We start from the raw sequence: 26,130 nt of genomic DNA, 5'->3' as shown, positions 1-26,130 counted from the left end.
ACCAACTAAGCCAGACATTTTATTTTGTCTAACCTAAGAACAATTCTGTGTTCTTCAGGCTTTTCAAAGAGAAGCTGTTTTGTGTTTGAGATCTAAACTCAAACACCATGATACTTCTTTTCAGAATGTATGTCCGTGAAAAAAAGAAAAACATCATTTCAATCACTCCACATCAATCTGCATTTATTTGGTACAGGGTCCAGAAAGTGAAAAACTGATGCCCCGCATGAACCAGGTTTAAAATTCAACGCTGGTGCATTCACAAGAAGATGTTACCAGGACCAGTTAGAATTCAGAAACCCACATGTTTAATGCACAGTATTTTATTTGAGAAAGAATCACACAAGTAGTTAAGGTTACACAGTACACATCTTTTCCTATAAGCCTTAACTCCCCAAGCATAAACCCTCAGTAACTATGTTGGCCTTACACAGTATCCTGATTAGCAAACAAGGCAGATATATCTACCAATTCTAGATGCAGACTTCTTTTCTTCTCTTCTTTCCTCTTTTAGGTACTTGGTCTGTTAAATGTTCCCCGAAGCAGGGTCTAGGTCACCCCGAGGACTTCTGTCTCAGTCTTGAACCTCTTCAGATGTTAATTGGGGAACTCACTTAACTAATTTACTTTGTTTAGCATTTATAACTTTTGTTCTCAAAGGAGTCACATGTCCTAGAAATATGCCTTGTGGGAGTTCATTACTGGTATACTCTAATATTTTGGAAGGAGGGGCTGCAGAACAGACCCAGACTGAAGCTCAATCAACATTTACCCTCAGCAATTATTCACTTAAGCTCTTAGCATGATGTCATCCAGAAAGGGTCATTTTGACCCATGTCAGCTCACACCAAGCCCACTGATTGCATAGAATCACAGAAGAATCATAAAAGATTAGGGTTGGAAGAGACCTCAGGAGGTCATCTAGTCCAACCCCCTGCTCAAAGCAGGACCAACACCAACTAAATCATCCCAGCCAGGACTTTGTCAAGCTGGGCCTTAAAAGCCTCTAAGGAAGGAGATTCCAACCCCCCTAGGTAACCCATTCCAGTGCTTCACCACCCTCCTAATGAAATAGTTTTTCCTAATATTCTACCTAGACCTCCCCCACTGCAACTTGAGACCATTGCTCCTTGTTCTGTCATCTGCCACCACTGAGAACAGCCTAGCTCCATCCTCTTTGGAACCCACCTTCAGTTAGTTGAAGGCTGCTATCAAATCCCCCCTCACTCTTCTCTTCTGCAGACTAAATAAGCCTAGTTCCCTCAGCCTCTCCTCATAAGTCATATGCCCCAGCCCCCTAATCATTTTCGTTGTCCTCCGTTGGACTCTCTCCAATTTGTCCATAGCCTTTCTGTAGTGGGGTGCCCAAAACTGGACGCAGTACTCCAGATGTGGCCTCACCAGTGCCAAATAGAGGGGGATAATCACTTCCCTCAATATGCTGGCAGTGCTCCTACTAATGCAGCCCAATATGCCGTTAGCCTTCTTGGCAACAAGGGCACACTGTTGACTCATATCCAGCTTCTCATCCACTGTAATCCCCAGGTCCTTTTCTGCAAAATTGCAGCTTAGCCATTTGGTCCCCAGCCTGTAGCAGTGCATGGGATTCTTCCTTCCTAAGTGCAGGACTCTGCACTTGTCCTTGTTGAACCTCATCAGATTTCTTTTAGCCCAATCCTCCAATTTGTCTAGGTCACTCTGGACCCTATCCCTACCCTCCAGCATATCTACCTTTCCCCCCAGTTTAGCGTCATCCGCAAACTTGCTGAGGGTGCAATCCATCCCATCATCTAGATCATTAATGAAGATGTTGAACAAAACTGGCCCCAGGACCGACCCCTGGGGCACTCCACTTGATAAAAGTTGCCAATTAGACATCAAGCCATTGATCATTACCCATTGAGCCCGACGATCTAGCCAGTTTTCTATTCACCTTTTAGTCCATTCATCCAATCCATACTTTTTTAACTTGCTGGCGAGAATACTGTGGGAGACTGTATCAAAAGCTTTGCTAAAGTCAAGATATATCACGTCCACTGCTTTCCCCATATCCACAGAGCCAGTTATCTCATCATAGAAGGCAATCAGGTTGGTCAGGCGTGACTTGCCCTTGGTGAATCCATGTTGACTGTTCCTGATCACCTTCCTCTCCTCCAAGTGCTTCAAAATGGATTTCTGCTCCATGATTTTTCCAGGAACTGAGGTGAGGCTGACCAATCTGTAGTTCCCCGGATTCTCCGTCTTCCCTTTATTAAAAATGGGCACTATATTTGCCTTTTTCCAATCGTCCAGGACCTCCCCCAATCACCACGAGTTTTCAAAGATAATGGCCAACTGCTCTGCAATCACACCAGCCAACTCCGTCAGCACCCTCGGATGCATTAGATCCGGCCCCATGGACTTGTGCATGTCCAGTTTTCCTAAATAATCCTTAACCTGTTCTTTCACCCCTATTTTTACATCTTCTTTACCTTGTGGGCTGGTTCCCCTGCTGATATTCCAAAGCTTGATGTTGAAACGTCCACGCATATAGAGTTATTTTAACCATTCCAGTGCAGTTCCAGCACCTTCGGTAGTTTTCCACATCATTTATATAATGCTAAGAGAATCCTACTCCCAGAATCCTCTAGCAAGTTCAGACATACCAAGTCATACCAAAATCATGCTTATCACATTTATTCATATCAGTCACAGCAATTCATAATAATTTGGCACCATCCCAACAAGGTAATATCTTCAATTGGACCAACTTCTGCTGGCGGAAGAGACAAGCTTTCAAGCTTCACAGAGCTCTTCTTCGGATCTGCTTTTTGAATCTCGAAAACGTGTCTCCTCCACCAACAGAAGTTGGCCCAATAGAAGATATTACCTCACCTACCCTATATCTCATATCCTTGGACCAACCTGGCTACAAAAAGCACTGCATACTAAAAAAGGTTACTCATATGAGTAAGCACTCAACAGGCTGAGGGCTCCACAGTTTAAGCCAGTATGAGCAGGCACAGACCTATGATGTTGGCAAGGTATTTAAATGTCCAAGATACGGAAATTAAAGCCAAAGGGGCCTCTCATGGAGTCAGCTACCATGCAGCATGCCTAAAGGTATCAGAATCTGGTCCTAAATAATTAATTGGATTTTTTAAATCTTCCCACAATGGAAGCACTAGGACCACGACAAATTTGAGACTTTAAATATTCTTTTCTGGATTGGTCAGTTAAAACTTATATGTAAAAGGGCAATAGTAAATGGAAGGAAAAATGCCATTTTTTAAAATGTCTTTTGGACATCAATGGGGTTTTGTACTGTATTTAAATTCATGGCTTAAAATTATTTAGGGATGCTTACATAATCCAACATATCAAATCAATTCTAAAATAATATGCATTTTCAATTTTCCCTATGTTGCAAATCATTCCTAGCTGTAATTTATGATGGGCAAGTGTTAATTTACTTAACCAATATTTTATGAATATGTATTGACTAATCATATGTCCACAGTTGAGGATAAATAAATATGTGATTTATATTCAACCAAGTCACACAATCAATTTTCAGTTGACTGCCTCAAACACAATATCTGTGTGTGACAGGTTTATTGGCATTGACATTAGATGTCACAGTTTTGTGAACTGCTGAATGTAAATCTGAAACGTTATTCATTAGCCTGCAGTGGATTGAGCTACACAGCAAAACCTAAGGACATTAAAGAGACTAGGGGTGGTGCTGCTGCTGAGCTGAAGCCAACTTGCTTTGATCAGAGTTCAATTCAAACCCTGCTTAGGGATTAGGGTTATGATGTTGGTTCTGTTCCCATAACAGGTGTTTTTTTTTTAACCCCAAATTCTGCCCTTGCTCCTCTGATCCAGATAAAGAGGTACAGTGGATGAACAAAGGATGATTATAGGCAAACAACACAGGAATGCAGGGGCAAGATTAGAAAGGCAAAGGCACAAAATGAGCCCAAACTAGCTACAGGAATAAAGGGAAACAAGAAGACTTTTTATCAATCTATTAGAAGCAAGAGGAAGACCAAAGACAGGGTAGGCCCACTGCTCAGTGCAGAGGGAGAAACAGTAACAGGAAACTTGGAAATGGCAGAGATGCTTAATGACTTCTTTGTTTCCGTCTTCACCGAGAAGTCTGAAGGAATGCCTAACATAGTGAATGCTAATAGGAAGGGGGTAGGTTTAGCAGATAAAATAAAAAAAGAACAAGTTAAAAATCACTTAGAAAAGTTAGATGCCTGCAAGTCTCCAGGGCCTGATGAAATGCATCCTAGAATACTCAAGGAGCTAATAGAGGAGGTATCTGAGCCACTAGCTATTATCTTTGGAAAATCATGGGAGATGGGAGAGATTCCAGAAGACTGGGAAAGGGCAAATATAGTGCCCATCTATAAAAAGGGAAATAAAAACATCCCAGGAAACTACAGACCAGTTAGTTTAACTTCTGTGCCAGGAAAGATAATGGAGCAAGTAATTAAGGAAATCATCTGCAAATACTTGGAAGGTGGTAAGGTGATAGGGAATAGCCAGCATGGATTTGTAAAGAACAAATCGTGTCAAACCAATCTGATAGCTTTCTTTGATAGGATAACGAGTCTTGTGGATAAGGGAGAAGCTGTGGATGTGGTATACCTAGACTTTAGTAAGGCATTTGATACGGTCTTGCATGATATTCTTGTCGATAAACTAGGCAAATACAATTTAGATGGGGCTAGTATAAGGTGGATGCATAAGTGGCTGGATAACCATACTCAGAGAGTTGTTATTAATGGTTCCCAATCCTGCTGGAAAGACATAACAAGTGGGGTTCTGCAGGGGTCTGTTTTGGGACCGGCTCTGTTCAATATCTTCATTTACGACTTAGATATTGGCATAGAAAGTACGCTTATTAAGTTTGCTGATGATACCAAACTGGGAGGGATTGCAACTGCTTTGGAGGACAGGGTCATAATTCAAAATGACCTGGACAAATTGGAGAAATGGTCTGAGGTAAACAGGATGAAGTTTAACAAAGACAAATGCAAAGTGCTCCACTTAGGAAGGAACAATCAGTTTCACACATACAGAATGGGAAGAGACTGTCTAGGAAGGAGTACAGCAGAAAGGGATCTAGGGGTTATAGTTGATCACAAGCTAAATATGAGTCAACAGTGTGATGCTGTTGCAAAAAAAGCAAACGTGATTCTGGGATGCATTAACAGGTGTGTTGTGAGCAAGACACGAGAAGTTTTTTTATAGTAAGTTATTTTATTTATTTTTATTTATTAAGTCATTCTTCCACTCTACTCTGCGCTGGTTAGGCCTCCTGGATATTGTGTCCAGTTCTGGGCACCGCATTTCAAGAAAGATGTGGAGAAATTGGAGAGGGTCCAGAGAAGAGCAACAAGAATGATTAAAGGTCTAGAGAACATGACCTATGAAGGAAGGCTGAAAGAACTGAGTTTGTTTAGTTTGGAAAAGAGAAAACTGAGAGGGGACATGATAGCAGATTTCAGATATCTAAAAGGGTGTCATAAGGAGGAGGGAGAAAACTTGTTCACCTTAGCCTCTGAGGATAGAACAAGAAGCAATGGGCTTAAACTGCAGCAAGGGAGGTTTAGGTTGGACATTAGGAAAAAGTTCCTAACTGTCAGGGTGGTTAAACACTGGAATAAATTGCCTAGGGAGGTTGTGGAATCTCCATCTCTGGAGATATTTAAGAGTAGGTTAGATAAATGTTTATCAGGGATGGTCTAGACAGTATTTGGTCCTGCCATGAGGGCAGGGGACTGGATTCGATGACCTCTCGAGGTCCCTTCCAGTCCTAGAATCTATGAATCTATAAAAGGGCCTTCAGCCATTCTTTCTTCACGGGGCAAAATGGTTTGGGGAAGCCAAGATCCAGCCCATTCACCAGCACTCATTACTACAGCTCAATAAGTGGACCACCCTAACATCTGGCTGGCCCTCAACAGCAGCATGCACTCAGATACGCTGGACCTGGCTACGCTCCTAGTTCTGCTGATCTTTCCCCTTTGGAGCACAGATCATTGCTAAGTGCACTTAGCCAGGCATTGTACTCCTGGGTGAGTGCCATGGGATGCTCTGTCAGGGCCCAATCCCAAAGCCTACTGAAGTCAGTGGAATGACTTCCATTGATTTCAATGGGCTTTAGGTCAGACCCTAACTGCACCAAGGCCAAGACACAGATGGCAGAATTTTGCCCCAAATTTACATGTTCCGAGTTCAGCCATTTTTAAGTTTTCCTTGTGAAAAAAAAAGTAGCAAGAAGATTTTGACAGTGACAGTTTGTGTTTAGCTTGTTGCTTGTGGTTTAAGAAGGGGAAGGCATTTTGCTCAAACTTTAAAATAAATATGATTTAACTTCAAACCAGGGTAATCCCTGCCTCTTACATAGTGCTTTTCACCAGTAGATCTCAAAGCACATCGCAATCTTTAATGCATTTATACATATGTACAAGGCCTGTGGGAGACAGGAACATGTCATTTTTACACATGAGTAACGGAGGCACAGAGAAGCTAAGTGATTTCCCCAGGGTCACACAGGAAGTCTTTAGCAGAGCAAGGAACTAAATACAGGTCTCCTGAGGCCTAGTGGAGTGCCCTAGCTGCTAAACCATCCTTCCTCTCAAGATCAAATAAGGAGATGGTTCCTGAAAATTTAAGGCATGTAAAAATGGTGGATTTAAATGGAAACTGATTTGCAACTTTAATTATAGTGGATGAGACCAAGTGGAGGGGGGTAGGGAGAGACGGGTTAATTTTGATAAATAAATTATTCAAGGGAAATAGTTCACCCAGCTGTAGTGGAAAACTTATCTCAATGGTTACAATGATTCACTCAATAGGTATGTTATTACTAGATGTTTTAGAGCTATTTAATGAGCTCACTGTACCCACAAAGCCCTATGTTAAAGAAGGGAGGACACAATGAAAACAAACAATGAAGTGGTGGAATGAAAATAGTCCAGGCACAGTCATTAGAGATATAGGAAAGATGACTGGCATTCTAGGAAGTAAAGAATAGGATGGGATTCTTGTTAAAAGTTATATAGTCTCCTGAAAGAACTAGTTAACAAAAAGTTGGGTGGTGTTGAAAAAGTTTGACAATTTCACTCATCATTTAATTGTAATTTAGATTAACCAAAATACAGACCAAAGATTAAACCATGGTTTTAATCTATGCAAAGAAAGGGCTCATTAAAAAAAGCTTCCAGTTTTGTTTCTCCAGACATTGCAGGCTTTGGTTAACAATTTGAATGGAGTCTGCAAGCTGGAGTTAATGATTTGCATTAGCATTTCAGAAGGGTTTCAGTGTAAATATCAACTCTTTGATGTGTTCTGGACATAGACAAAAGTTAGTTAAATCTCCTTTACAGAATCCAGGATTATATCATTTAATAGGTAGCCAATAGCTTAGTTACTGAATTATACCAGCCTTTGAAAACAACTCCAGGATGTAATTAATTGGGACAAATTATTCAGAGTCATTTGGCATTAAGGAACTTAGATGTATTTATGGTGGAATCTCCTGAAATAAATGAAGACTTGATCAGAAAGAGAGAAGAAAAGACAGTAAGAATTGTCTGAAAGGGACAGAAAGAAAGACATTTTTTCTTGTTGGTCTTTAAAGGCCTGGTCCAAAGCCCACTAAAGTTGATGAGAGTCTTACTATTGAACCAGCTTTAATCATGTCCTGTATCATCATTATATATGTAACACTGTAAACATTCTGTACACCATGGAGCTGCACAATAAATAGGTTAACAATGGATAGCAAGCCCCTACCGCATAGATCTCAAAGTCATTTTAAAGGCTTGATCTTACAAGTTGCTGAATACTTCCTACAAATATTGGAATGCTCTTAACTCACTCTGATATCAATGGGAGCTAAGAGTGATCAGCACGGGTGATGTAAGTAAATGTGAGCTTTAAATTCAGCCAATGTAATTTGAAGTCAATTACACCAATCAAGAGTTCTCAGCACTTCACAGGGGGTGCTTAGGGCTTCACGGAAACACATGAACGTGCAATAATCCATATGCAAAGCTATTGGCAAACATACACTTGAATTTTTAAGTAGTTTATATTTACCCTAATCCTATCCCTTTTGTGTTTGCTTTCCACAAATATTCTATCAAACACATTTCCCGGCGGTGGATCAAATCATCTGGTGGTCTAACTCCATTGATGTTGATGGAGTTACTCCAGCAAAGATTTGGCCCAGAGATCTTCATGAATACAGAAAATATTAAGCAAATATTGCAGAATATTCACAGAAAGAGAACTCTGAATTTGTGCTCAGGAGCATTCACATCAGACAATTGCACTCATCCCATTAGCAAATGGATATACATGACCTCTTCCAGTCCGCCATCTCTGGATGGGTGCTAGTCTGCTGTGAGTGGCTTCCCACATGCTTCTTATCCCTGGGTCTGGGTAGGGATTTGTCACCATTCCAAGCTCTGAGTCTCTCAAGCACACTCCCAGTGCTAACATCATGTCTGACACTCTTCTTGGCCAGTGGGACCCTACAGTTCAACCACCTTAGACCCTGAAGCCAGTGTCTCAACCCTCCCAAGGCCCCAGTTTCCAATAAACAGTCCCTCAGAGTTCCGCTGAACCATGGGAACTCTGAACTGCTTGATTAATCCCTTCAGGGAGAATGTGGATACAGGTTTAGCCAAGGGATTTCTGAACCACGGGCAATTTACTCTTGAAAGCACTAGAGAGTTACAGATCCTTGAAAAAAAAAACAAAATCCTGACTGCAACCCCTCTGAGCCTGACTTCACCCTCTCCTGTGAGCTCCGGGTTTGGTCAGCATCCAGAGTCTAGGCAACCCTTCCTGCCTCCTCAAATTAGTCTTCCTGGATGTGGTCAGCCTTCTACTCAGAGAAACAGATGCCTTTTAAAATACTCTGGCTTCCTTTTGCCCAGGTTCTTCCCCAATTAGTTCCAGGCTGGCTCTAGCCCCACTGCCCAATCAGCTTATGTGAAGGAAGTCATTATTGTTGTGAATGGGCCAGTAGTTGAGAGACAGAATGGATAGCCCTAGATTGCTCTGTGCCATCCTCAAAAGGCATACAATAAGTTTTCAAGCCCCTACCACAAAATGGATTCTTTAATCCAGTGGTTCTCAAGCAGGGATTCAGGGCCCCCTGGGGGGCCGTGAGAAGGTTTCATGAGTCCACCAAGCAGGGTCAGTGTTAGACTCACTGGAGCCTAGGGAAGAAAGCCAAAGCCCCAACTTATGGAGCTGAAGCTTGGGGCCCTGAGCCCCATCACCTGCGGCTGAAGGTGAATCCTGAGCAACTTAGTTTCGCAGGGCTCCCCGTGGCATGCGGACCCCCGCAATTGGCCTGCTTGCTACCCCTAATGCCGGCCCTGGCTTTAATATGCAGAAAACTAGTTGTTGTGGCACAAGTGAGCTGTGGAGTTTTTATAGCATGTTGGGGAGGCCTCAGAAAGAAAAAGGTTGAGAACTCCTGCTTTAATCCACAATGGAGGTAACAATACAAGATGGAGGTCACACTCCAAAATGAAGCTTACAATACAGAGTAGACAAACAAACTGGCATTCGCAAAACAAAATGGAATTTACACTTCGACAGACTTACCTCCAGTCTGTCACTAGAGCTGTGCAAATAACCAATTTTTTGGTTTGGTGGCCGAACTGAAAAAATATGCAAAAAAATTGTTTTGGGTCAACCCAAAATGAAACTGTTTCAAAATTTTTGATAAATAGAAATGTTGGAAAGTTTTATTGTGGGTCAACCAAAACATTTCATTTGACCAGAAACAACATGGTTTGTTTCAATTTTGAGGGTTTTTGAACAGTTTTAAGTAGGTTATTTTTTGTTAAAATGAGGGAAATTCCAAAACAAAAAATGCAAGAAGTTTTATTTTGGAAATACCAAATGCATTTTTGACATTTCAGAATTTTGTCTCCTACAGAACAATTCACTTAAATCAACCCAAGTTGGTGAATTGTTTCAGTTGACCAGAATCTGCATTTTTCAATGAAAGGTTTTGTTCACAAAAATTTGCTCAGCTATAATCGCAATCTTCGAAATGGATTGGTTGAACATGGATTTTTAATTGCAAATATCTAATATATGAAGCAAAGCACGTCATTTGCTAGCCACAACCACATGCTGAAATATCTGTAAACATATATAGAATATTTTAAACAAATTCCCATGAATTGTCTTATGTTCAAAGATAATTCACAACAATTAGAAAAAGGGCTAAAAACTCAAATTATTCACTACAAATAGCTTGCCAAGTTGTACCAGAACCCTTAGCTCACAGATTCATATTCCTGACTTGCACAGTGCTAGTTGATTACACAAAGGCATTATGACAGATTATTCCCTATCCTTGGAAATGTACCTGTACAAGCAGAATTCTTTCAAGAAAAATATTACTTTGCACAGGTGTATACACCTTTCATCTGAGGAGCTCAAAGTACTTTTATAAACATGAAAAAATTCTCACAAGACTTCCGTAACATAGATAAGCACAGCTGAAAACCAAATCCATGAGTCTCAATGCTCAATAAGTCTAACCACTATAAAACACTATGTCAAGAAAGAGGAAAGGAGGCGGGGGAGGGGAAGGAATCATCAGTTATACATAACATAAGAAAACCACAAGACCCTTCTTCTCGGAAAGATGTCTACCTACCTTAGGTGGCTATAAGGCCCTGATTAACAAGTAGCTGAGTGTGATACAATCTTTAATGTACCTCACAACATCACTGTGAGGTAGGGAACTTTCTTTCTTTATTCCCACCCCCACCCCCCTCAGGTGCACAGGGCATTCAGCAGTTTCCACCATTTACTTCAGTCTTGTGCTGATCTGTTCAGGCTTCTGAGTGTCATGTTGATGGATTTGGCTTATTTCTGTATTGTTCTGTGTAATGTTTCTCTGGATGCCATCCATATTATCCCTTGAGGTGGACGTAGTGTTGGTGCCATCCTTAAGGCATGTCCTAAATATGTCCATTGTTTTCTTCTACCCATGTTTGTTGCTTTAGATTGGTTTGTTCTCCTTTGAATTTTGATGTTGCAAGAAATTCTTTCCAATGGATTCTAAAAATCTTCTGCAGGCATTTACTTTGGAATGAGTTGATTTTCTTATCAATTTCTGTTGTAGATTTCCATGACTCTTATCCATAATGGAGGACAGACATGATGCCAATGTTAACATATTGTGTTTTTGTATCAGTGCCAGTCATGCTACTTTTCCAAATCTTCTCAAATGTATGAAAGTTATTTGATGCTTTTGATATTCATTGCTTGACATCTTATTCCCTGGATAGGTAAAATGACTTACTTCTTCTAGTGTTTCTCCATCTACTCTGATGGTTGCTTCAAGGATATTGACAGGTTTCAGAGTAGCAGCCGTGTTAGTCTGTATCTGCAAAAAGAACAGGAGTACTTGTGGCACTTTAGAGACTAACAAATTTATTTGAGCATAAGCTTTTGTGGGCTACAGCCCACTTCATCGGATGCATAGAATGGAACACACAGAAAGAAGATATTTATACCTACAGAGAACATGAACATTCGAAAACCAGTGGGAGAACACTTCAACCTCTCTAACCACTCAGTGACAGACTTGAAGGTGGCAATTTTGCAACAAAAAAACTTCAAAAACAGACTCCAAAGAAAGACTGCTGAACTTGAATTAATATGCAAATTAGATACAATTAACTTAGGTTTGAACAGAGACTGGGAATGGTTGGGTCATTACACTAATTGAATCTATTTCCCCATGTTAAAATATCCTCACACCTTCTATGGGTCATCTCGATTATCACTTCAAAGGTTTTGTTTTCTCTCCTGCTGATGATAGCTCATCTCAATTGATTGGCCTCTTACAGTTGGTATGGCTACTCCGACCTTTTCATGTTCTCTGTATGTATAAATATCTTCTTTCTGTGTGTTCCATTCTATGCATCCGATGAAGTGGGCTGTAGCCCACAAAAGCTTATGCTCAAATAAATTTGTTAGTCTCTAAGGTGCCACAAGTACTCCTGTCCTTTTTAAGGATATTGATAACCCACATATACTTTATCTTCCCTTTGTTGATAAACAAACCAACTTGTTTTACTGTGTCTGACAAATGTCCCCATTTTACAGATGGGGAACTCTGGCACAGAGACTAAGCAACTAGCTCAAGGTCACTTAGGAAGTCTGTGATGGATCAGGGAATTCAACCTGGGTCTCTTGAATCCCAAGGCCAATGGCCTCACTACTTCCTTATAGAATCATAGAAGATTAGGGTTGGAAGAGACCTCAGGAGGTCATCTAGTCCAACCCCTGCTCAAAGCAGGACAAACACCAACTAAATCATCCGAGCCAGGGCTTTGTCAAGCCAGGACTTAAAAACCTCTAAGGATGGAGATTCCACCACCTCCCTAGGTAACCCATTCTAGTGCTTCACCACCCTCCTAGTGAAATAGTGTTTCCTAATATCCAACCTAGACCTCCCCCTCTGCAATTTGAGACCATTGCTCAAATGGGCCTGCTGAAGTTCGACTTGCCAAGTGCCAGTCCTTATGTTGCTAAGCCACTTCTACAGAAAGATGGACATACATGATGTAATTTGTGAGAAGGGTTTTCTATTATTCTAAACAATTTAGTTTTTCAGAAAAAAAAGAATATTCCAAAAGATGATTTAACAGTAAGCTTTGTTAAGAAATATTATGGGGCAAATTGTTAGAAATGTAGTACTGGTGTAGTGATTTCCCTTGACTACAATTATAGTAGCTAAGTTAGTTAATGCCAATTAGTTGTCAGTACTTTTGTCAAGTAAGAGCTATTTCAGAGCTATTATGGTACCATCACATTGTTTAAATATTTTTTTATTTTTTTCTAGACAGTTAAAAATATATGTTCATTGTACCTTAATTCCTCCAGTCAGTGCTATGGAATATTAAAACTAAACAAATCATAATTCGATTACTCTTTTCACAGAACACACTAAAACCAGTCAAGTTTTTTTTCTTAAAAACCTGAGATTCACATTATTGCCATGCTTCATTTCTCATGATCTCTTCAAATGCCAGCCTGAATATTCTGCTCAAACAAAACATTATTCACCTTTTTGATAAAATTGTTAAATATCATGGAGTTAATACTGTTCACTTGTTAAAAGCTAGTGTGTCTTTCCCTGCAAAATGATGTGTTTTAATAGACATTGATATTAATTAGAGATGTGCAAGAATTTTCCAATTACACTTTTTTTTTTGGTCATAAAATGATGATTCGTCACTGAAAGCATTCATGGGAAAGCACCAGTTTTTACAAAACCTTCACCAGGAAAATTTCTCAGATCTGGGATAAACTGTCTGAAGTAGGGATTTGAATCCAGGTCTCCTATACATCAGGGTAGTGCTCTAAACACAAGGCTACTGTCTCATTGTCTCCTGTTGGAGCTGTTCCACTTTGTATAACTAATTAAAGATTCATTGGGCTAGAGAAAGACTGACTGCCATGGTCAGTGATGATGGCACCCACACTCACAATATAGTAAAAACATTGCCTTATGGGAGTGCTAGTTTGGGCCCCTATTCTTGTCTATGTCAGGATCCCTGGAGGATACATCTCCCATAATTCAATGTGGATTTTCCTCTGAGTGAGCAGTGTGGTACATCCTAGGAGTCACGTGACTCCAGGTACATCATGGGAGATATAGTCCAGCCAGGGAACCTGGCCCACTGGGGTAAAGGTGGACATGAGAGTGTCAAACTACAGCTCCCATGGGGCAATGTGTCACTCTACAAAAATGCAGTTTAATATTGAATGGACTCAAAGCTAAGTGTATCAGGTCAGTTCAATAAACCAAAACAACTTTTCAATTTCACTTTTGTTTAGATCAAAAATATTGAAATGAAATATCTCAAAATTTCTAAATAGAAATGTTTCTGCATTTCCATTCTGCAAATTAGAAATTTCAGCAAATGTTGAAATTTCTTGCAGGATGGAAATTCTGAATTTCACTCAGCTCTACCCCCTAATGTGGATTCAGATACAGTGGTATAACTATTTCAGTAAAAATATCACACCACTAACCAGCATAATGACACTGGTACATGAAACTGTACAGACCAGCCCTCACTGGGTTTCCTTTTATAAATGCCTGGGTGGATGGATGGATGCTATTTTATTTCAAGTTCCCTCCTCTTAGTCCAAAAAATATTTATTCTGAAAAAGGGCTGTTTTCATTAGCTAATAGACTCTCTTTGTAACCAATAATATTAAGAAAATTCTTCCTGCAACCTCCAACAACCAGAATTCCTCATGAAGACTGAATGTCCTTGCCTGGATGTACTAGACTTACCTGTCAATAAGCTGCCTGCATCCATGCTATACCAAGTGGTCGTCATCTGGTAATTGACAGCTGAGGTTAATGACTAACATCATCTTGGTCCCAAACCACATCTGATTAATTTATTTAGAGTTAATTATTATTTGTTTATAATTATCTGTGGGGGCCCCAGATCCTGCAAGGAGCTCTCTGTACACAGACAGATCTCTGTCCCCGTGTGGAATGGTACTTGAACCAGGGACTGTTTATATTGCATCAAGTGCCTGGACCAGGAACTGTGGTTTGAAGTAGTTACTTATCTATATTTTAATGTATGGGAGAGAGAGAGAGAGAGAATATAGATTAAATCAGAGATGGGTTCAAGTGTACCAAAAATTTCACAACCTCTGTTCTTCTTATCATGAATTATTTGCATTTCCATAGCATGTAGGAGCCCTAGTCATGGATCAGGCCCTCATTGTGTTTGGTGCTGTATGAACACAGAACAAAAAAATGGTCTATTATTTTTAGGTTCTTATACCACAGCCGCCATCATGGTATCTAATCATCAGTATGATTGAGCCCTCGCACTCTGTCTGTTGCAGTCATCCCTCTTCCCCTCCTCTCAGTAATTCTATAGACACAGTGAGCTTTTGCCTTTTTTCCAACTATCCCTCATTTCTGTTGTTTCCTATGGGTCTCATTACCTTTGCTAACTTTACAAAATATTAATTGTATTTCTAAGTCTCTGGACGGGATTTGAAAATAACATTAAAGTTTTAATCAACTTGCAGACATTTTGAAGAAGTTTCTTAGACAGCAATTATTGCATTATGCTTTTTTAGCTCCGTTAGACCAAACCCTTTGAAATAGATAGATTAGGAGGAAGAAAGGGATGGAGCTGACATTTCAGTCTGAAAGCAGTGAGACTCATGGATGTTCTAATGGAAGTGAATTTTGCAGTAATGGGCCAGTCATCAGGAAAGTTGTCTCCAACATGACTAGGTCTCACTCTCAAAGCTGGCAGTTCCATTGTTCCTGCAGAACACCACAGTTGTCACAAGAAGTCATGATCACACACAGTGAGGCAGTCCCTCTGATAGCTTGGGCCAGCCTCATGCAGGGCTCTGAAAACAAGTTGCTATAACTGAGCTACCCCTAGGCATGTTCCGAGTGTCACATTTTGGGGGGTCCCCATGAGGAAAGAGCTTATACCCAGAAGGCACCCTTTCTTTAAATATGCAATTTTCAGATCTGTGCATTTTGTGCTGCGCTATAGAAGCTGACAAAAGGGATCTACTGTAAATATAGGCGTATATCTTCACATAGCATTAAATTATGCCAGCTGAGAATCTGTCCCATAGCATTTTGACAGTCTTGTTCAGTTCTGTAACGAGTACGTTATTTTTAAATTCCAATGATGCTTTATTTTGACACAGTGTATTTCTGCATTAAAGCCTTTTGGTTTGGGGCACTAAAAACAACATGTAACTTCAGTTTAATGTGTAACTCCACATCACTCATGCCTGGCAGACACTGTGGAACATACCTGTGGTAGGAGTGAGGTGTGAATAGATGCCTGATGTCTCTTCCTTATTTTACCAGCTAGCAAAGTTTTCTTTTTCCTACTGTTTATCATGCAGCTAAGGCTACTTGTGAATCCAAGGGAACAAAACTGCTTTTTTTCTCTGGAACTACTCAGTGAAGGGGGTAATGTACATAAGGACAAATGCAGTCACTCCAATCTAAAGGGAAACTGCAGTCCTGGAGGTAGCTCTGTCTCAACCCTCTGTCAATCTAGGCTCCGTACCAATGATGGAGATTCCACAACCACTCTAGGCAATTTATTCCAGTGCATAACCACCCAGACAGTTAGGAAGTTTTTCCTAATGTTCAATCTAAACCTCCCTTGGTGCAGTTTAAGCCCATTGCTTCTTGCCCTATCCTCAGAGGTTAGAACAATTTTTCTCCCTCCTCCTTGTAACAACCTTTTATGTACTTGAAAACTGTTATGTTCCCTCTCAGTCTTCTCTTTTCCAGACTAAACGAACCCAATTTTTTCAATCTTCCCTCACAGGTCATGTTTAATCATTTTTGTTGCTCCTCTCTGGATTTTCTCCAATTTGTCTACATCTTTCCTGAAATGTGGCACCCAGAACTGGACACAATACTCCAACTGAGGCCTAATCAGCATTGAGTAGAGCAGAAGAATTACTTCTCGTGTCTCGCTTACAACACTCCTGCTAATACATCCCAGAAGGATGTTCGCTTTTTTTGCAACAGTCTTACACTGTTGACTCATATTTAGCTTGTGGTCCACTATGACCTCCAGATCCCTTTCTGCCGTACTCCTTCCTAGGCAGCTGTATCCCATTTTGTATGTGTGCAACTGATAATTTCATCCTATTTACTTCAGACCATTTCTCCAGTTTGTCCAGATCATTTTGAATTTTAATCCTATCCTCCAAAGCTCTTGCAACTCCTCCCAGCTTGGTATCGTCCGTAAACTTTATAAATCTACTCTTTATGCCATTATCTAAATCACTGATGAAGATATTGAACAGAACCGGACCCAGAACTGATCCCTGTGGGATCCCACTCAATATGCCCTTCCAGCATGACTGTGAACCACTGATAATGATTCTCTGGGAACGGTTTTCCAACCAGTTATGCACCCACCTTATAATAGCTCCATCTAGGTTGCATTTCCCTAGTTTATTGTGATACATTTCATCTTTTCTAAGCAAGTAAATCACATTCTGTAAAATGGCAGCCAACATGATTTCTTAATTAAGGAGAAAAATCTAGGTCCAACTGGTATACATTTTAAAATCATGGACATAGTACAACATAAATATGAATCTCACTTAAATCTGAGGAGACACATCGGTTGTTACATTCAGTGGAGATGGGCCAACGAGATAGTGTTCAGATCTGGATGTGGTTCAGATTTGGGGTAATACTTTCAAAAGTGTGTATGTAACTTGGGAGCCTAAGTCCTAATTTCAAAAGAGACTTAGGTATTTAGGTGTCAATGGGACTTAGACTCCCAATTAACTTTTGAGAATTGGACCTAGGCTCCTAAGTCACTGTGTCATTTTGACAATTGTACTGTTAGGCAAAAGTTTGGATTCGCACCTAGATCAGAGCAGGGGTGATGGGGGTGAGGGTTAGGAACACAGATGCCTCAATGATAGGCACATTGTAAGGAGAGCTAGACAAGATAAGGTAGACAGAGATATATGGGGCAGAGAGAAAGATCTGGAATCAAGCACACCAAAATCTGCCAAGGTCTTCTTGTAAATTTCTGCCAGCTCAAACTGGAGTCTCAGAAAACCAGAAACAGGCCCTTTGGAGTCTGGATTCAACATGGAACCGTATAGGTCTGAAAGTCCCCTCTACTAAAGGGCGTTGGGACCTGAAGGTTTGGCTCTGCCCCATCTATCACACCATCCATATCTCTGTCAACCCCACTACTTTCAGTGTATACTTTTGGTATGTTTACTGCAGCACGCACAACAGGTGAGGCCAAATCCCTTACACTCTAAAAGGTCAGTTCTCTCTCCCCTACCCCCAACCTGCAGTCCCCACCACACTGCTTCTTAGTCCCAGTCTTCTTCAGTGAGTCACAGCCTCAGCTCTCCCCCTACCACCACCTCCAGTTCCTCATCCAATCTAACTATTCCATCCTCCTCTGCCAACTGGCTTCCAGTCCCCCCCCCCTTCTCCTCATTGGTTCCCCGGCCAGCCTCCACACCCCCTGATTCCCAGTCCCCTTCCCCAACCAGTCCCAGTCTCCCCCTGCCCTCCAGGCTCACTCTCACCACATTCCTTGTCCCATTTACTCCTTTCCCTTCCTCCTGGTCCAGCTTTTGTCCTCTTTGCATTTGAATCCGATGCTTCCTACTCCATACTGCTTGGGCACCAGCAGCAGGGTCATTAAGAGCTCTTTGCTCTCCATTCTGGTGCCTGGCCTTACCCCAGCCCAAAGCAGCTATTACAGGGAAAAAAATCTAGCTCCACCCCTGTAGCCTTGGACCAAAGCATAGGGGTGAGGGATAGGACTGAGACTGAGAGAGGCTGGAGAGGATGGGGCAGAAGGGGGCAAGCTTGGAGGAAACTGGCAGAGCCATCGGCCACTAGAGCACATGGTCCTCCAGAGCCTGGAATGGAGCCTAAGATTCCTGAGTTTTACCATTCCTCTGCTATCAGCAAATATCTGTGAAACCCACTGACAAAGTGTGTATATCAGCTCCCTCTTGGGCTGGTCCACAGATGCAGTGACAACCTACTACTGAAATCAGTTACTCTGTTAGCTGAAGTGACTGAGCTCTGTGTGATAGATCTAGAGGTTCCAGGCCTGCTGATGAACCACATGGCTATCAGTATGATGCCAGATGATTGAATGGCTGTTTTTTTCAGGTTGCTTCTTTTAAAAACCTAATAAATTACACACAACATTTACATTAAAAGAACATTAAGGTTGCAAATTCAAGCACTCAGCAGTTAGGAAATGTCAGAATTAAGGTTGCCTGTGCAACCTTAATTCTGCCCCCTCACATGTACACATTATGATACAGTCTTTAATTATGTGATCACCTACTAATTTTTCCACAAAACTCTTATCTCATGCAGTGCACAAGAGGGCCCTGCTCTGGAGATAAATCAGGGTTGGGTAATGAAGGAGGCTGTTGTCTGTAGGACTTCTGCCTTCATTTGTTGCAGAAGTTGGAATGTGGGTAATGAAGAGAAAGGAGGGTCTGATCATTAAGACCACTGAATGCTGCACTAGATTCTATCCCTGCCTCTTACCCGTAGTTCCTGTGTGATGTTAAGCAAGTCACTTAAACCTAACCTTTTTCACAGGTGGTCACTGTGTGCTCCTCATTTTCTGGGTGCCCAATGTGAGTTCTGAGCACTCACAGCCACAACTGAAGTCAATGGGACCTGTGCTTTGAACATATAAAGTGCTATGTAATGCTAAGTACTCTGAAAAATCAGGTCCTAGGCATCTCAAAGTGGGCAACCAAACTTAGTGGATGCTTTTGACCTAAATCTCTCTGTGCCTAGTTCCAATAGTACAACAGTAAGCGATCATGTAATTAAAGACTGCATTATAATGTATAGGCACAAGGAGACAAAATTAAGGTTCCACACGTAACCTCTATTCTGACATTTCCTAACCTGAGTGCAGGACTTTGTGACCTTAACAATGCTCTTTTAATGTATTTTCTGTGTGTGTGTGTGTGCATGCGCATGTGTGGTTATATATATAGATGTTTACCGCAGCACCCACAACAGGCAAAGCCAAAATAAGACATGGTCCTTGGCCCAAAGAGCCTACATTGAGGACTCAGTGCCAGAATGTTAATCCTTTATATGCTACGCAGTAGGCACAACCAGATCAATGTGGTTTTAGGTACCATATTGGTGCCTACAATGTCTCTGAAATGGCTTAGCATGTAGTTATACAAATGCCACTCAGTTTGGAGCCTGGCAGTACATTACAGGATACACAAGGAGTTAAATCAAAAGAAAATACTTATTTTAAAAAATGCATTGCTTGCTACAATGGACTACCGTGAGCACCGTAATTCTTAGAAGAAATGTTGACTCTCTCTCTCTCTCACCTTCTTTAGAACTCTTCACATAGATTTGTTAATTTTCTTTGGCTTGTCAAACACATGAAGGCTTGATTATTAATAAATATTCTAATGTGGCAGGTGTGTGTGTGTGTGGGATGGTGTTGGTTTTAAGTGACAGATGAACCTCTTGTTGAAATGTAAGGTTTACTCCCAGGAGGAAGTGATCTTATCGCTTTTTCGGGGCATCGTACACGGTATGATGCAGGGCGTTAATATTAGAAATGGAACAGATGGCTCAAATTGAGTCCGGGGCCACAGCTACTACTCAGAGATGGGGAAAGATTCAAAACGGAGCCGAGAAGAGCCAAAAATTCAATTACAAGGTTAATTTTGAGGAAGCAGGTGTGTAGCATTTGCCATGGGGAGCTCCACATTCTCATTTAAAGTAACCCCTTTATAAGGCTGGTTATGAGCTTGTCTAACCCTGTCCCTGATATTTCATTATCCCTGCAGGTGATGCCTATTTTGAGGGAATCTGAAACATCATCTGAGTCGCTCTCTCTCATTTTGGTTACACCTGAGAAATTGACAGTGCCATTAGTCAAAGGACTTCCAACCCAGTGAGGCATCGCAAACACTCTGGGATCCTTCTGCATGGGAGAGACTTTAGAAATTCGATATGTTATTGTTATTATTGCCAGGTATTTAAAACACTGAACCTGTAGCATAGCAGATTTTAAATGGCATTGCAAAGTGGCACGACCAACATTTTACAAAAGAAATGACAGATCAATAATACATTTACATGGCTCCACATCTCCTTTCTGACCTCACAATGTTCTTGTCTTGCCAACACTGGCTACTCCCCCGCTTGAGCATTGTTAACTCCACTCCCTCACTCCTCTTTTCAGGGCCAGCACCAGCGGAGGAAGCATGTGCCTGGGGCGGCACATGTTATGGGGCGGCATTCCGTCCATTCTTGGAGCGGCAGCTTTTTTTTTTTTTTTTGCGCTTTTGTATAACGAGAACTCCCATGTTTCCTTCCATGCTGTCCCTACAGCTGAAGCCTCTTCCCTGATCCTAACAAAACAAACAGCGTGACCAAACATGGGAAAAAAAATCTCCCCAATCCCATCCCAGCCTTCCATCCCCAGCCACTCAGTCTCCCACCTCTATAGGAAGAACTTGGGAAGGCAGATTGGTCTTGCAACATGTCTCGAACCTCACCAGATATGAACTCCAGTGGACTAAGGAGAGCAACAAATTCCTAGGCCAACGACCTCTCATTCAGAATTCCTTGCAGCCAGGCCCCTTCTGTTCAGATCAGAAATGGGATGTCATAGCATGAGCACCTCAGATGATAGCTTGGTAAGTAGTTAGAAGCTTCCACACCTCACTTACTACATTGAATTATCATTCTGGAACGTACACAAAAAAATCAGAGAGGGTTCTCTTTTTTCTGTCAGTGGATGAAGCAACAGTCTGGACCTGGTCATTCAGTTCTTACTCAGGCAAGACTCCCATTGAACTCAGGATCATAGTTATTGGGCTGCATTCTCCAGTACAATCCAGCTGCTTTATACCACTCTGGTGACAAAGCAATTGGAGACCTGCCTTTCTCTTTCGCCACATCACTAGACAGTGCAAAGTAGCCTGAACAAACCAGGCAGTCGGCCCATATAACTGTGTCATGAGTAGACCTCATTTTGCTGGATGGACTAGAATATGAATAAGTACTTTGCCTGATGAAATTTCCATCTTAAACATGATCCACAAAGGAAAAAAAGAAAAGGGGGTCACAATTGTATTCCTCAAAGATAACTTTCTCAGGAATTTGGTGACATTTCATTTGCCTGGCCAAATTAAAGTGCATCCAAACTCATCTAAACTCCCTGTTCCGTTTGATGCAAAAATAAAATCAAACATTTCAAATTGGTATATTAATATAAAAAAAATACAAGACCACAAGCTATATCCTGGGACCTTAACAAAGGTTTTCACAACCTTCAACGCTACTTATCTGCCTGCCTGTTAAACCAAAGGTATAAATATGAGTCCCTGGCACAAGGTATGTTCATGTCATTCCACAGTGTCACATGATGATGGCAGCTTACAAGCTGCTAAGACAAAGTGATTGACACAGCACCTTAACTATCCTCTTAGGTCCTTTTTTCTAGACAATCAATTTGGTTGTTCTATCTCATTAAATGTCACTATTTTGGTACCTCATATTAGTTGAAAGAGACAGTCTAGGGCGTTCTTGAACTGAAGGCATTTAAAGATCATTCTCGCAGACAGGAATCTTCGTCAGTTAGAGGGAGACCTGGTGCATCCTGTCAAGGGGAGGGTTGGGGGATGAATAGAGAAAATTATCAACCCCCTTACTGGCAGAGGGACATCAAGATCATCAAAAGGGTGCTGAGTCTTATCTTTTTATCAGGTTAGGCAGAACGCAGCAGTAGCTTGTAGTCTCAGCGTAAGGAACTTAAATGCACTGGAATGCTACATTGCAACAATAAAGCCAGGTTTATTGCTCTGCTGCAGCTTTACTTGATGCTAATAAATTACTGCATTAATAACCCATTATATGTATTGTATTAGAGAGGATATAATTACCAATACAAGTGTTAACTATATTAGCAACACTGCACTAATTGCATTAAGTGTCAATTTAAAGTTAACGTATTAGAAATATACTGTCCTTGACACAATAAATTACAGCACATCAAATTAAGATTGATATTGCCAGAATAATGTCATTCCGTTTTCTCCAAGAGGTATTATCTGATAATGACCTACCTCCGTGTTAGTTTTCAGGATTCAATGAGTCCTTTGGCAGGGGTAGATGCAAACTATAAAATGAGGTTCTGGGGTTAGGCATTGGGACGGAGCTGGTGTAACTCAGCATAGCTTCATAAAAGCTCACAGAGCTAGGCCAATTCACACCAGAGGAGGCTCTTGCCCTAGAATTGACTGTTCCAATGGAAATCTTCCAACAGACTTAAAAGGACGGGGTGGAATCAGGTGGTTGGACAGCAGACTAAGTCAAAATTCCCCGTCTCTATTCCCAGCTGTGTGTGACTGTGGACACGTAATATAACCTCCCTTCCCTCTCTGACTTACTGGATGACCTTGGTCAAGTCAAGTCACAGACTGAAAGGAAACTGAGCTGGGACCAAAACTATTATTTTTTCCCAAAAAATAACTGAGTACCAAGTTCATTGGCATAAATACACCAGCCACAATCCAGCTCTGAGCAGGAGACAATTGTGTCAAATGGAGAGGAAAGATGATCCAGCAGTTGGATCAGGACTCAAGTCCTTGCTGCCCCCACAGACTTCCTGTGTGACCTTGGGCAAATCATTTAGTCTGTCTGTGCCTTCATTCCCCATTGATAAAATGAAGGTAATAGCACTTCCCTAGCTCACAGAGGTGTTGTGAGAATAACTATCTTAAAGACTGTCAGATGCTCACAGACTAGCATGATGGGGGGGGCATAGAAGTACCTGAGAGAAAGAGAGATTCCATAGCCTTTTGGTTCCATAGAAGATGTTTATATTTCTAGCTGAAAACAACCTATATATAACCTCTGTTGCTCTCCTAATGGCTACACTAAGAAGTGAAATTCCTTTCAGTCTAGACCTGAATAGTTCAAAATTAAAATCCAAGATTTATTCATTTTACAGTTACGGTAATTAGATATATAATAAGCATTAAGATAAATATAAGTCTGTACTCAATAAGTCTGAACTTTGCCCCAAAACTGAAGTGTCTGGGGCACAACATGGTATTTAACATTTAATTTAAAAAGCCAGGTAGCATGATGGGAAAACATCTCTGTATGGATAGTAAAAAAGCAGTGGTGCATTTTATTTGACATGGTGGATTGGCTTGGCTTTATTTTCATATTTTAATAAGCTCATCTCATAAAAGTATAATGAAAATAGAAAGATCAGCTATCATCAGAATGGATGAATGACTTTTTGTTTGGATCCTTGTTTAGAAAAAAACAGTTGCCTTCCTACTGCTAAAAATAAATGTAAATTAAACAGTATGAAATTGCCTAAAAACATCACAGATTCCTAAAGGGACATCCTGATGTTTAAATGTCAATACCAGATTAATCAGGAGAGCTGATTTTTCATGAAGAGAAATCTCATTCTAAGATAGCTTTCCATGTTATAGAAATACATGGAGATAACATCATTTTCAATTTACAATATTAAATATTGATGTGGTGCTTTGACAAACAAGAGGCAGGGATTTTACTCCCTGCGTGGAAGGTCCTGTCTACTTTCACAAGGCCACGGACGGCCCCTGATGGCAGAACCAGTGTAGAACCATTAGCATGGTAGGGGACATGGACACTGAAATGGAGGGTGCCCATCTTTTGTAATGAGATGGCACCGAATATTAGTCTGTGTAGAATTGTCTTAGGTACTTACAGGGCCCCATTACTGCAGCATGCAAGCGCCTCACCATTTTTAGTGTATTTATCCTCAAAACATCCCTGTGAGGGAGGGCAGCACCCCGCTGTACGGATGGAGAACTGATGCATAGAGAGAGTATGGGACTTGCTCAAGGCCACACAGGCAGTTTGTGGCTGAGCAGGAAACTGAGCCCTGATCTCCTAAGCCCCAAGCTAGTACACTAACCACAGGGCCATCCCTTCCTTGCTGTCTCTGTGCGCTGTATGGAGAACCTGTCAGGGTGTGGTCCTTGGTAAACAAGGAAGACAAACCCAAGACACAAACTGTGGCAGCTTGTTTGTTTGGGTCTGTAGTTTGTAGCTCTCTTCCTTAATTACGTATTATTTGTATTTTAGTGGCCCCTGGAACCTCCAAGCAAAGTTAGGGCTTGCAGCTGTACAAACATAGTGAGAGAGTCTCGGTGCTAACGAGCTTACCACTCTAAACTGGCAAGACACAAAGGATGGGAGAGGAAACCAAGGCCAAGGTGCTCAAGCTCACACCACTGGTTCAGGGACAGAGCTATCAATGGAGCTCAGGTCTCCTGACTCCCAGTCCAATATGCTGTCCAAGATCACCTCCTGCTTAAGAAAAACAGCAATCCCAGATATAACGACAACACATCTGGGCAACACAGACCTCTGTGTGGAGCTTCCTGCAAACCGTAACAAAGGAGACAGATAAAGACTGGGGGCAGAGAGGAGAGGGAGGAACAGAATATTCTCACCATTTCTCCACCCTTCACAGAAGCAGTGCCCTATAGAGGAGGTGGTAGCAGTAGCTCCACAGCCACTTCACAACCTACGGTGGCAGCCATGGCCTACGTGCACCAACCCTTCATGGTCATCTATACAAAGCCTGTGTCTATGTGACCTTTGCACCACTGTTGTGAATTGCACTCCAAAAGACACGGCTCGAAAACCGTACTCAAATGGGATGTTTCTTAGTTTATATTCACGTTGTGTCCTTGTGTCCTACAGATTAATAACATTTATCTTTTTTTGTCCAGTGAAGGAGGAACATAAACTAGGGCACTTATAGAAACCACACAGGGAAGATCGAATAACTTTTATTGCTGTTAATCAAGCGGAAAGGAAGTAGTTCCATGGTTGTCTGATTGGGAGATGTCTCCCCATTTTGAAGGTTGACTGAAAGTTCCTGATCTCTCAGGTGTGCATTCTATGCTAGCTAAAGAAATAACAGAGTAACTTGAAATTTTTTTAACAAACAAATAAATAAATAAAAAAGTTGCTTGGATTTATTGTATTCTGTCACTATATGAAAATAAAAACTATGTATTTGTTTGAATTTTACTCTGATTGTGCCATTCTTGCTCACATTAATGAGCTCTTACACAGACAGACCCTTGGTTTCAATGGCATCATTTGCATCAAGAAGTGCTTCCTCAACACAAGGGTCATGCAAGTTGTAATGATGTAATGTGATGTATTGTACCTGTTCCTTACCATGAGCCCTGTTCACTACTACTGTCTACTGGACAGAATGTCACACCTGCTCAGGAGTGAGTGTTCACGTCACCCTCTAAAGGCTAGCCCACCAACAAGCTATAAGTCTCAATACTACTCCCTGGGGTGGATAAAGGTGACATTTAAATACACATTTGGGAATCTGAAATATGCAAGCCCTGGTTGGTGTGGGTGGATTGAGATGGGGGGGCGATTCAGCCTAGTCACCCATCTCTACCCCACAGCTGGAAAGAAGGGGCTCAGATACCCGTGACTAGAAAGGTAGA

This window comes from Trachemys scripta, chromosome 1 (genome assembly GCF_013100865.1).
Source record: "Trachemys scripta elegans isolate TJP31775 chromosome 1, CAS_Tse_1.0, whole genome shotgun sequence".
Classification (NCBI taxonomy): domain Eukaryota; kingdom Metazoa; phylum Chordata; order Testudines; family Emydidae; genus Trachemys; species Trachemys scripta.
The sequence above is the reverse complement of the archived record's forward strand: the minus strand, read 5'-3'. Positions refer to the sequence as shown.